Genomic DNA, 12,470 nt, shown 5'->3' with positions numbered 1-12,470 from the left:
TGTTCAAATCAACGTTGTGAATGGTAAGAGTTATAGATCAATGTTAGTTACTCCATAGTGGCATTGACAGAAGATGATTTTGCACCATCTTAAAAAAACATATCTTGCAAATCAATTTCATCCAATTTTGTGCACAAAAACTCTGTTAACATTGATAAATAACCCTTTTTATTATTATATTATAAACACAAAAAAAACGATTATTCCTAAAAAAAAATTGTATAATGACCAAACGTTGTTGAAGCGTGTATTCTGCTATAATAAATTTTAAATATGGTTGACAAGGCGTTTTTAAAACATATCGTCCTTATTGAGAAACCATATATTTAAGGCGTAATATTTTGCTTTGAAATGAGTTTTTAAATTTTTTTTTGAGAGATTCGGATTTTTTATCAAAAAATGTCTCTTGTATTATTTTTGTACGAGGCACCGTTTTTAAGAAAAATGAGTTTTTTTTAACTGCGTTACGACCTTGTTAATTCTAAAAAGCAATCCACCTAGTGAGTTTTTTCTACGTGGTCGAATTATCGCTGGGAAGCATTTCCGGATAGCCTGTATTTCTAAATATACGTATACTCACATACTCATAAAAATTACTACTAATTATTATAAATCATAAATAATAAAAATTACTGTTAACAGTAGTTTTTGCTGTTAAAAGCGAGCAAAATTGAATTCAGCTTGATGATATGATGATTAAAACTCCAAAATTTAAATATTAAAAACCACGCAACAGTTTTTTTTTAAATTGTTAACAAAACTTTACACTACGATATAGACTACTTAGAAACACTGTCATATTCGAAATTTGTCAAAAACAATTTTTTTTAAGCTGCAAAACTTGTTAAGTTTTATTTGTGTATCGTCGTCTGGGTTGATTGACAGTAATAAAAAGTCTACGCAATGTCAAAAAATGGCCGTTGAAGGAGCGACAAGTCCGCGCTCCAATAGAATCTGTATACTTTGGTTTGAAACCTTGATAAATTTTTGTATACAAAAATTTATTTTTGTATTTTATGGGTTGTATAATAATTTTTGTTGATTGTAATTTTTCTTAGTACTAGACCAAAAACATTACAAATTATAACATTTTATAAGCAAATATAATTTTATTTATGAAAAAAAAAGCATTTACATTAGAGTTAGATAGTTATTACAAGTAATTACAATAACTCTTTATTATTTCTTCAATACCGAATAAAAAACACATGGATTAATTTTATTCTGTATTAATTAGTTCTCTATTATTCTCTATTATTTGAGAAAACCCCTTGAAAACTTCCCATATATCTGTCCAAAGCTGTTTTGGATGGAGCTTTTAAAAAATGACTTTTTCTTGAAAATACATAATCTTTTGGAGAAGTGTACCTCCAGGCAATACAATAACGTACTGTAACTTCAGACCATCTAGGGTTTTTTAGGAAATAATTATAAATTTGCTCAAGTAAAAACACAGCACTTGGTTCTAAGTCCTTTGCATCTGACTCAATTTTCATTACACAATGTTGACCTTTACTGTAATTGTCAATTTATTTCTGCAACCAACAAATGGCCCACCCTATATAATAAATAACAACTATTAGTTTCAACTTTATATTATTTAGAGAGAGTATGCACGATATTTCAAAAAAAAACATATCTGTGAACTGGCATTTTTGCTATGAGATGCAAAGAGTGGTGTAGATGATTATAATCTTGGCACAGCTTGACAAAGAGTCGAAATGGCATTCGTGATGCATTAGCACATCCCTGCGAAAAGTCAAACGTGGGTATATTTAGACCGGCATTGAATTTGAATCGGAGCAGTGCTGCGAATATTGCCTCGAATCCTTTTGAATATTAATAAGCATCGCATGCTTCCACCTCCACGTAGGAGACACCTTCCTGTAGCTTCCATATCTTATTTGATTTATGCAACAAAATTATCTAAAACCTCCCCTATCATTTAATTAGCATAAATTATCTCGGTCTGCAACCTTCGCCTAATGTATTCGTGTCGTAGAAAACAGGCAACAACTTTTCTTCGCGATTTAATTCGATACGCGCGATATTTTAACGATATATTCCGGGATCCGGAAAGGATCTCTAAGCGCATTCGAGAGTCCGGGGCCGAGAAAATTTCATTAGAGCACAGCATGCGCGTTTTGGCATCTACACTGTTTACAAAGAAGTAGATTTCGCTCTATTTAAGAATTTTATAAGACCTCTTGTGAAAAATGAGAAAATTCTTTTGTGGGCTTTATTAAAGAAATAATGAATGCATTTAACGTACTTCCAATTCTCCTGACGTTATGAGCTGGTGGCAAAAATGGCCGTGCTCGAAACCAATTTAAATATTATCGATTCGCCCCATTCAACATTCACGTTTTCCATTAAACACGCCAACGAACAAAAATAAGAACAGTCGAGCAGCAGCGGACGCCAATCACATTCAACACCGGAGACGGACACCCGCTGAAAAAGCTCTTCACCAATAATAATAAATGGTATACTCAAATTTGTATTAAACGCATGCATTGAACACAAGATTTTGGCATAAAAACACTAATTTGAATATGTTGACGAAACAAAACTGTGTAAAAATTGGTGATGCGAGATTCATAAGGGTTTCGCTTTCAAGCAACAAAAAATAAAAATGACTTTTGTTACAGTTTTTAGAAAGTTTTAGTAAACTTTTTATTTTAGCCCTGTTGGTTGTCAAGTTATAAATTTGTATTATCGATTTAACTAAATTCCAGATTTGTTAAGCCCTTATCTTTCAAGGCTGCGGCTTTAACTAACCCACAAATTTATCAACACATAAAATCGTAATCGATAAATTTATAAACAATAAATAATAAGAACAAAAGCTAATTTACACCTTGTTAAGGCGCTGTAATCCCGTAATATAATTGTTAAAATTTTACATAAATTATCGTTACAAAAAAATTTCTATTTATTTTTAGATAATAACAATACGACGAAGTACTTTTAGAGCTTTAGATTTATTGAATTTGTTATGATATTTGAATTACATACATAATAATAAATTGGTAAAGAAGTTTTTTAAAAGACATGCTTGTTTATAGAATTTATTAATTTAAGTGAAATAATTAAATTTAAAATTACACGTGTTGTGCGTGGATGTAAGTTTATCCAGTGCGAGGCGGCCAAGCGTGCATTTTGCGGAAGTTAATGACCGTGACTATCTACCAGCCCCAAAACCATAAATTGCCAACTTACTCATTCTCTGAGTCATTATGAGCAGACTTTTGATGACGACATATGCCTCTCAACACGCATACCTACCGTAATTAACAATTTAATCTGCATTCGTAAAAATTACCAGCGCTTGGTAAAATTAACTGACAATTGTGCCAGACGTCCTATACGAAAAAGCAAATAACCAAAGCTGCACGACTGACTTAAGCATGTGTAAATGTCTGGTCAAATTACATTTCCATTAACATTGTTTAAACAAGCACCTTCACATGGTAAAAACCACGACCTCGGCCCGAACACACCTAACGTAACCAAACCCAAATTAAAGAATGGTGACAAATCGACTTCATTAAGGGAGAGTTGTGTTGCTGGGAATTAAAAGAGGGTGCAGTTTATTGCTAAATATTTAATGTGGATACATGCAGTGGTCGGCTTGCACAGCGGGGCTTATCGTTTCATTAAAAAACATTACTAGCAAGAATAAATCATTACGAAATTTCGTTGAATATCGTTTCTCACATAACATTAAATTTAAGATTTAGGAGAAAAGATATTTGTTTGAAATTCACATTATCGATTTCTAAACTTACAAAATGCAATTAAAAAATTTCAAATAGTTAAGCAATTAAAAAAACTTTTTTATTTTTGTATAAAATAGTGTATTATATTATTAGGAGTAAAAGTGATAGTTTATGTGGCGAAGCTAAACGTTTATTTTGCCGAAGGGAGGAGGTAAATAATCAAGGTGAGCTCACTTTTCCGTAAAACAAGTCATAATTTAAGAAGTAACAATAAAAACCATTACAGTTAATTATATTTTAATATTTAATAATTAGTGATATTGGGGAACAGAGTTTGTAATAACATGTGTTTTGAGCTTTCAATGTTGGTATGAGAGCAAGTATGTATGTATACAGGCTGTTCCGTCTAAACCCCACTTTAGAAGTATTGGGAGTTGGAATAATTGTATTTATTTGAAAATTGGTACATAGCCATAAACCATTAAGTCCTCCTAAACGAAAATATTTTTAAGATGGCGGCACTTCCGGTTATATCGGAAGTCGGTCTCAACTTTCTTATTTTAAGTGGAAAGGTATATTTTTTACTGCGTTTTTGGATTAATCGAGTTATTTTAAGGGAGTTTTCATCAGCTTTCCCTATACCTAAATTTAGCCGTTTTTGAAATATTTGGAGTTTTTCAAAAATTTTTGGATTTGCACCTTCCACGGTAACTCTGCCATTTTTTAAGATTTTAAATTCGTTTTTTTGGCGTTTGAAAGAGAAAGCTTAGATCCTTTTTCTGGTGTTTTCAAATTTTGAAAAAAAAGTAACATATCCCAAAATTTTAAGGTTATTTTTGTAATAATTCAAATACTCATAACTCAATTTTTTCAAATGAAATACCCCAATTTTTATTTTACTAAATAGAAGAGAATTTACTTGTGCATTGATCTGTATTAACATTCCCTATACCTAAATTTAATAATTTTCAAGTTATGGACTTTTTTTTAATACTACAGAAAATTTATTACTAGCCATACCCGTTTTCACATAGTGACTTATTATTTGCCAAATAGTGCCAAAATATGGAGAATCAAAGTTATGCAAACTTAATTATTATTGATAGGTTCTACCATGCAATCATTATTTAAAGCTAACAAGTGAGAAAAATTTATTTTTGTTTAATGAACGATATCATAATTTTGTTACACTCTCCATAAATACAAAATAAATTAATTAAATCTAAGTTTGAGTAGCTTTGACTCTCCACATTTTGGCACTATTTGTCAAATAATAAGTCACTGTCGACATTTATTGAAAAACAATTTTGACATTTTTTATTTCCATAGCAAACTATACGAAAACGAATGTGACTAGTAACAGATTTTCGGCAGTTTCAACAAAAAGTCACCATAACTTAAAAATTATTAAATTTAGGTATAGGGAATGTTAATACAGATCGATGCAGAATTAAATTCTCCTCCATTTAGTAAAATAAAAATTGGGGTATTTTATTTGAAAAAATTGAGTTATGGGTATTTGAATTATTACAAAAGTAACCTTAAAATTTTATGGTTTGTTAATTTTTTTTATCAAAATTTGAAAACACCGGGAGAAAGATCTAAACTTTCTCTTTCAAACGTCAAAAAAACGAATTCAAAATTTTAAAAAACAGCAGAGTTACCGATTTTTAAAGTGGAAGGTGCAGATCCAAAAATTTTTGAAAAACTCCAAATATTTCAAAAATGGCTAAATTTAGGTATAGGAAAAGCTAATAAAAACTCCCTTAAAATAACCCGGTTAATCCAAAAACGCAGTAAAAAATATACCTTTCCATCTAAAATAAGAAAGTTAAGACCGACTTCCGGTATAAGGAGAAGTGCCGCCATCTTGAAAATATTTTCATTTGGGAGGACTTAATGGTTTATGGCTATGTACCAATTTTCAAATAAATACGATTATTCCAACGCCCAATACTTCTAAAGTGGGATTTAGACGGAACACTCTGTATACATAGGTACTTCATTTCAGTCTAGTTTATCATACACTGCATCAGCCATAATTTGATTAATATTGATACAAATATGAGTATTTAAAATCATTGGCGTAAAATAATTGGTTTATTGAATTTACCAGTTATGGATAAATGCGAGTGATATTTAACATTTCAATGTTATGAGTGAGACTCATGTGTTGAATATACCTACATAGGTATTAAACTTATGCTGTAAAATTACTTTGCTGAGAGTGTACTACAAATTCAACATAAATTACTACAAAGTCTTTTTCAGTGGCAAAAGTGCCGTAAAAGACCAATTTCATACCTAACACTAAATACAGCCCTGTACAGCGCTATACACGACTTTTTACAAGGTTTAAAATTTACACCTTTTATGATTGCGCAGGTCGTAAACTTAGTTAATGTCCCATCACCTGAATTCATCTTCTGTTTCCATCACAATGTTGTTGTAAATTAAATCTCATGTGAAGTGTTGCTGCTCCTTAACAGGCTTTCTAAACTTATCATTACGTGTCTTGCTGGTGAAAAACGCCTTGTTTGTTTTCAATTTACCAGATTGGGAAGTTTCGCAATCATAAACCGGCACGCTTTGTTAAGCGAGCGAATTTTTTTCAAATTATGTAATTTGGTTTTTTGATTGAAACTCCTTGCCGATCCTGTGAAGAATTTGTTTTGGAAAGGAATTGCCCAATCATCGGCTGCTGACGTTATACTAACGCCAGAGATTGTTAGAGACCTACGTCAACATAGAGTGTCCGAATTCTGTCAAAGGCAAGTCATAATTCGAAATTTAACGTTGACGACTCCATTATAATCGTATTCCGACATATTCACCTGGATGCGGAGGATTCCACGGCAGCTCAAGTCAAGCGGAAAACGCAGATAAAGTGAACTCGCGAAGGAAAAGTTGCCAGATAATTTAATAACAAAGACGAAATTACAGTCGTCGAGCACATCACTGCCTCATTTCGATAACGTTGCTATTTTGCATTTTGTCGGCCGTTAGGTATAGGCTCAAATCGGGAAATTATTGCCGACCGATTCACGATTTCCATGAAAATTACAGAGTCTTCAGTAATTTGAGACTCGATTTGAACGCAAATTGTGATATTCTGAATTACGTGTTTGCGTCCAAAACGCAACTCAATTATGTTTGTTAAAATTATTTTTGGTTTTGTTGTAATTGACGTTTGGTGGTCGCATGCAACCCAATACTACTTTCATTCCTGGTTATTAAAAAAATTGGGACATTAGGTGGAATAAATAGCATAACTGCAGTTTGCCAATTTTGTTAACTAAGTTTTTTTTTTAATTGCCTGACTATTCATTAGTTTCAAACAAATTATAATTAAGAATGAAACATTTTAGTAAAAGTTTATATTACTCGTGCTTTGGGCCACTTTGTGACATCTTGGGTTGTAAGTGTTTTTTTATGTGTGTGTACATTCTCCTGGATTTTCGCAATCCTAAAATGATTCGAAAAAATCTGAAGTTACAGCCTCTCGGTTACCGTTGAAAGAAATCCATTGTGAAGCGCAGGTAATTTCAGTTGTGTGAAATTTCAGAGGTTGTAAATATGAGTTATCTTCAGAAGGGTCCAAAAACGTTACTTATTTTCCTTTATGCAATGCCCCTGTAAAGTGAACGCCATCTTATACAGACGACGCATTATAACCATCAGTCTTACTTGTGAGCGCTACTTTTATGTTTCCGGCGCACTTTCAGACTACCGAAATGTTCAGTCGCATATCTTCAGTGGCCTCGCCGTCTTATTGTGTCATTCGTTTCAGAAATGATTTATCGTTCACAATTTCCATATTTATGCAGTTAAAATTCACATAAAAGCCAACAAAAAACTTAATTGTGAAGAGGTGAGGTCGACACCGGAATCGTCACAAATTAGACTAAACCGAGCTTTCAGGAAGGAACATTTTCTCAAAGTTGCCACTTTTCGAGTTTTAACATTATTGCATAACTACCTTTCATAATCCATTCTTATGATATCCCAGACTTTTGCTTAATTATGGAGGAATAACAACAGTAGAGTGATCAAACATATTCTATTAGTGTTAGTTTACACATTTTGTGTTTCTAAAGTAAAATGTTAACGTTAGGAAAATTAAAATTAATAATTCTTACTTTCCTCTAGTGCATAAAGAAATTTTTCCCGTACAAATATTTTTCATTATTTGTAGTAAATTGTAGGTAAATTTTTCTTTGTTTTTACTCAAAGCTTTTAAATCCATAATTAAAAAAAAATATTATTTATACATATCGCTGACCAGTGCCGCAAATATCAGCTAAATATAAGTTCTAACAGTAGAATTTTATATAATTTTACGTAAATTTAAAGTGTGATGCATCCTGCAACTACATACTAGACTGAATAATTTTGTAATGTAATAATTTTTTACTATAAACAATAGATAACTTTTTTGGTACTATTTTTTTGTTCTTTCATTGACATACAGTTAAAAAAAACAGTAATTTTTCTACAAAAATTTGAAACAAATAGAAAATTTACTAGGTAAGGAAGCCAAGAATGTATTTAAACTATAACAAAGTCCAAAAAATTTTAAGGCTTCCCTTGATGTAATGTAAGTTTGAATTTTATTTACTTGCTTGTAAAAATTATAATCTCGTTTCTCTCGTATGTAGTACACAGTCGTATGGTATAAACGGTGTGATCAAATCAAGTTATGATACGATAATCTTATTATGTTAGATTCGGGGTCGTTTAATACTTTGCAAGCTGACCATTCCGCATGGCCGGTTTTGATTACCTTTGGTGGTAATTAAGTTCCCTAATTGTGCTTCGGTTAATTGCATCCAAGCCTAGGCTGGGTGTTAGGACTTGTTATAAACTTACTACGTGTTTGTTGACTGATAAACAAGAATAATTAATAGTGCGTTATTCAGCCTAGACAGGTTTGCTTTGATCTTTAATAGGTAACGAGTCGAAACTAAAATAGTTTGGTAATCAGTTGCAGTCCAAATAAATTACCTTAACTAGGGAATTTAACTTTAAGCCTAAAGAGCTTAATCACAAAACATAAATTAAAGGTTTTGAGATTCTATTCGAAAAGCTTGAGCCATCCCTTGTCAGCAGATTTGCAACGTCAACGTGATTTATAATTTCCGATTTTATTCTTGATCGAACATTAGCAAAACACTATCACTTTAATTCGATGATTATCACCAAAAATTAAATTTGACGACAGCTGGAAACATTTATACACCATCGAATTAAACAAAGTCGAATTCAATTTAATCAACGCCTGAAATTTAGCGACTGAACAAACAGAATTTTCAGTAATGCGTATGAATAAATTATAGGGAAATAAATAAACATCTGGAGCAAAACCAACCGATCACACTGCACTATCATATAAATTGGTTTATTAAAACGTATTGATTGGCACCTCTGCTGCTTAAATCGGATATTTTCCCCTCTTTTTTTTTCGGCAGAGAACCAACAGTTGTTGCCGCTGCAAAATGCTAATTAAAGAAATTCATTAATAAATCCATACAGATATGCATATGCATAACCGAATCGTGTTTTCAATTTTTACACGTGGTGTATTCCGGGCTTTAGAATACGTGACATAATTATGAAAGGCGTAATTGTTAGAGTTTAAAGCGATGCAAATTCTTCTTGGTCTCGTCTGAGGTAGTCTTTCTTGTAAAAGGCTTGTTCATTATTAATTTCATACTTTGTAAAAAAGTGTTGAAACTCAAAAGCTTAATTAATACATTAATAAACGTACAAAGATGTTGGAATATGTCTTTGAACATTTTAAAAACTTGGCATTGTTAAGAATCTCATCGTCTTCTTTGAAACCGTGCTAATTAAATTTTTTCCCTTGCACCCGACGTGATAATTCATAGCAGCGCTCAACAAAATCAACCCTCGAAATGCAATACGTCGAAATTCATTTGCGACAGTTTTAATTAAATTTCAACAATGTTTTTTTCAGCATCTTATTACCCAAAAATCTGTTTTCGTTGCTAATTTATTTACAAGATGCCGTGTCATTTTGTGATGTAATTAATTAACGAGCTCTCTTCTCCGGAATTATTCCAACAGGAACAATGAACAACACAAAAGCCCTGAAACTTTGTTAGCAATAAGTCATAGATCATCTCGTTAAGCATTTCGTCAACGCGCGGATCCCATAGGAAAAGGGCCATGCGTAGGAGTTGCGTTGAATAAAGTCAATACGGACCTGTGCGATTATTATACATGACAAAAGAGGATTTGAAGTGGAAGCGCACAAGGATTCATTATCGAATTAGGAATTCCCGCTTTTCATACAAAAACTTTCATTAACATTACCTCTCTGCTCCTGCCAAACAGAAAAAATTGAAATGCATACTAATATCCAAAAAGCCACAAAAAGTCCACTTTAAGTGCTCGACATATACAAAAGATACAATTTCTTAATAAATGGTAATCCAAGAAGTTAGAAAACCGAGTTTTTTAATGACTTCAGGCGGATGTTATTATGTTCCATAGCTAAAAATTTGGTTATTTAATTATTATACTTTTAAGCTTGTTCGACCATTTTGAGACCGCTGAACATGTCTCGTATAGAAATAATGTGATAGTTTTGATATTTTATTTAATAATAATTGTCTAGGAAGTTGTTATTAACACATATTTAATAACAACTTCTAATTAGATAAAATGCAATTAAAAAATTAAAAAATCAACACCTTCGCCAGAACCCGCGCCCGAGAGAAAATTTTCAAGTAAGGTAAGATACCAGGAACATGAAAAAAATGTTTAAAAAATTCTATGTGTCAAAAAATTTTGATATTTATTTTTTGACATTTGACATTTTTTTATATCTATTTAATGATACTGATGATCTTGTATATGTTTTTTTACAATTATTTAGTAAAGAGACAAAAATTTTGCCAATAAAAGCCACAAATAACATTGAACAGAGTTACAATTTAGAATACAGCTTCCTTGTTTCCTCAGAAATAAATAAAGTCAAATAGCAAATTTTAAACCCTCATAACTTCGAAATTTTTATAGGTAAAATTTTTTTAACATTTTTTCCATGTTCCTGGTATCTCACTTTATATGGTATTTTTCTCTAGGGCGCGAGTTCTGGCACATCCTGTATAGAGATAAATTTATTCGCAACTAAATAGGGCATTGTTCGGGTTAGAATGCAGCCGCCACTGCATTGAAATAGCACTTTTGCTCTATTTATTTGATGCCAGACATTAAATTGATTTTGAAATTTGCTCCAAGCAAAACGTCCATAATTCATTTTATGTAGGATGAACCTCGCATCTAGAAATTTTATTTAGTGCTTAGCATTACAAAGTTTCTTCACCATCAACCACTAACGCTGAAATAATTAATAAACATCAAATATGCAATGTGAAATATTTACTTAAGTAGTTTTGTAGATGTAAGAATTTATACATATTGTCTTGCTTTGTTTTGTAATAAATCAGTTTCTAGAAACATTACTTTCTGTCTTATACTAACAGTTGGTGTATGATATGACATAAATAGCATGAATAATATCAATTTTAGATGCACTTTTATAGTAAGACACATTTTGATATATGAAGATTTATTTTACTTTTTCATGTTACGAGCATTTATTATTTACATTCTCTCTAAAAGCAAAGTACGTGTTTACAGTTTTGTTAATTAGAATTGTAAAAAGTAAATATTATAACTGTCATAGTTTTGTTGCTTCGGAAATCCTTGTATACCAAAATTCCATTTTTGAATTTCATTGTGTCTTGAAACCTGTATGACAAGTTCCAATTTCTAAGCATAATGCAGAACAATAAGACGATTTTGTTGACTGCAGGTAGGTAAAGCTGCTTGTGGCATGTAATCAATCCAGAGAGTATTGTGCATAAAAAATGAAATTGTTTTTGTCTTTCCTCGATTTGCACTTCGATCTCTTCCGTTGGAAGAGGCGAAAATAATGTTGCCAAAAAACAACAATATCAAACCTAAATGGACAATCTATTAACTGCAGTAAAATTTAAATCGGATTTGCAAAAATCTTTCTGGAGTGGTGGATTCCGCGGATGAATAGAATTACCAGACAATAGTTAATTATCCATCTAATCAGATTAGAAAAGGAATTCTTTACGCCTCACTTGCCAACTTGGCCGGAGTAAGAAAACTAATTTACAAACTCGTTGCTAATTTGATTTAAATTAAGTTAAGCGAAATGCGATTTCTATAAATGGCCGCGACTGCAAGATAAATCAGCGATTTTAGTCGACACACCGATAATTGCGCCATTTACTGGATCTGTTATACCAAGTGATGGCGTTATAGGATAATTTAGCAAATTTGACCACAACACTGCATCGATATTGCGATTTTACGTCATGACAAAACGATTCATTGCCGAAAAAACCGCAAATAAATCTGATGAGAATCAAATGAGAAAGATTTTTTACAGCCTGCTTCGTGCTAATAATTAGTTAAGAGATTTAAGAATTAAATTTTAAAGAGTAAAAAGAGGGCGAACAAAAGCAGCCACTGAGCTGCCTTATTTTTCATAAATTATTAACGAACGAGATTTCAAAGTTTTAGGTTTAAAGATTTACAACGGTACATTTACGGTTAATTTATTCCCCCAACAAAGTTAATACTTTAAAAAATATCATCTAAGTATGTTTATTTAGAAAACACTCTCATAATGTATTTATTATTTGCACATTTCTGTATAAATATTTTGTTATGTAGGTAACACAG

The sequence above is a fragment of the Tribolium madens genome, unplaced genomic scaffold, assembly GCF_015345945.1.
Source record: "Tribolium madens isolate multiple individuals breed KSU strain unplaced genomic scaffold, Tmad_KSU_1.1 Scaffold_91;HRSCAF=231;Tcas5.2_LG7, whole genome shotgun sequence".
NCBI lineage: Eukaryota > Metazoa > Arthropoda > Insecta > Coleoptera > Tenebrionidae > Tribolium > Tribolium madens.
This window is presented reverse-complemented; position numbering follows the sequence as displayed.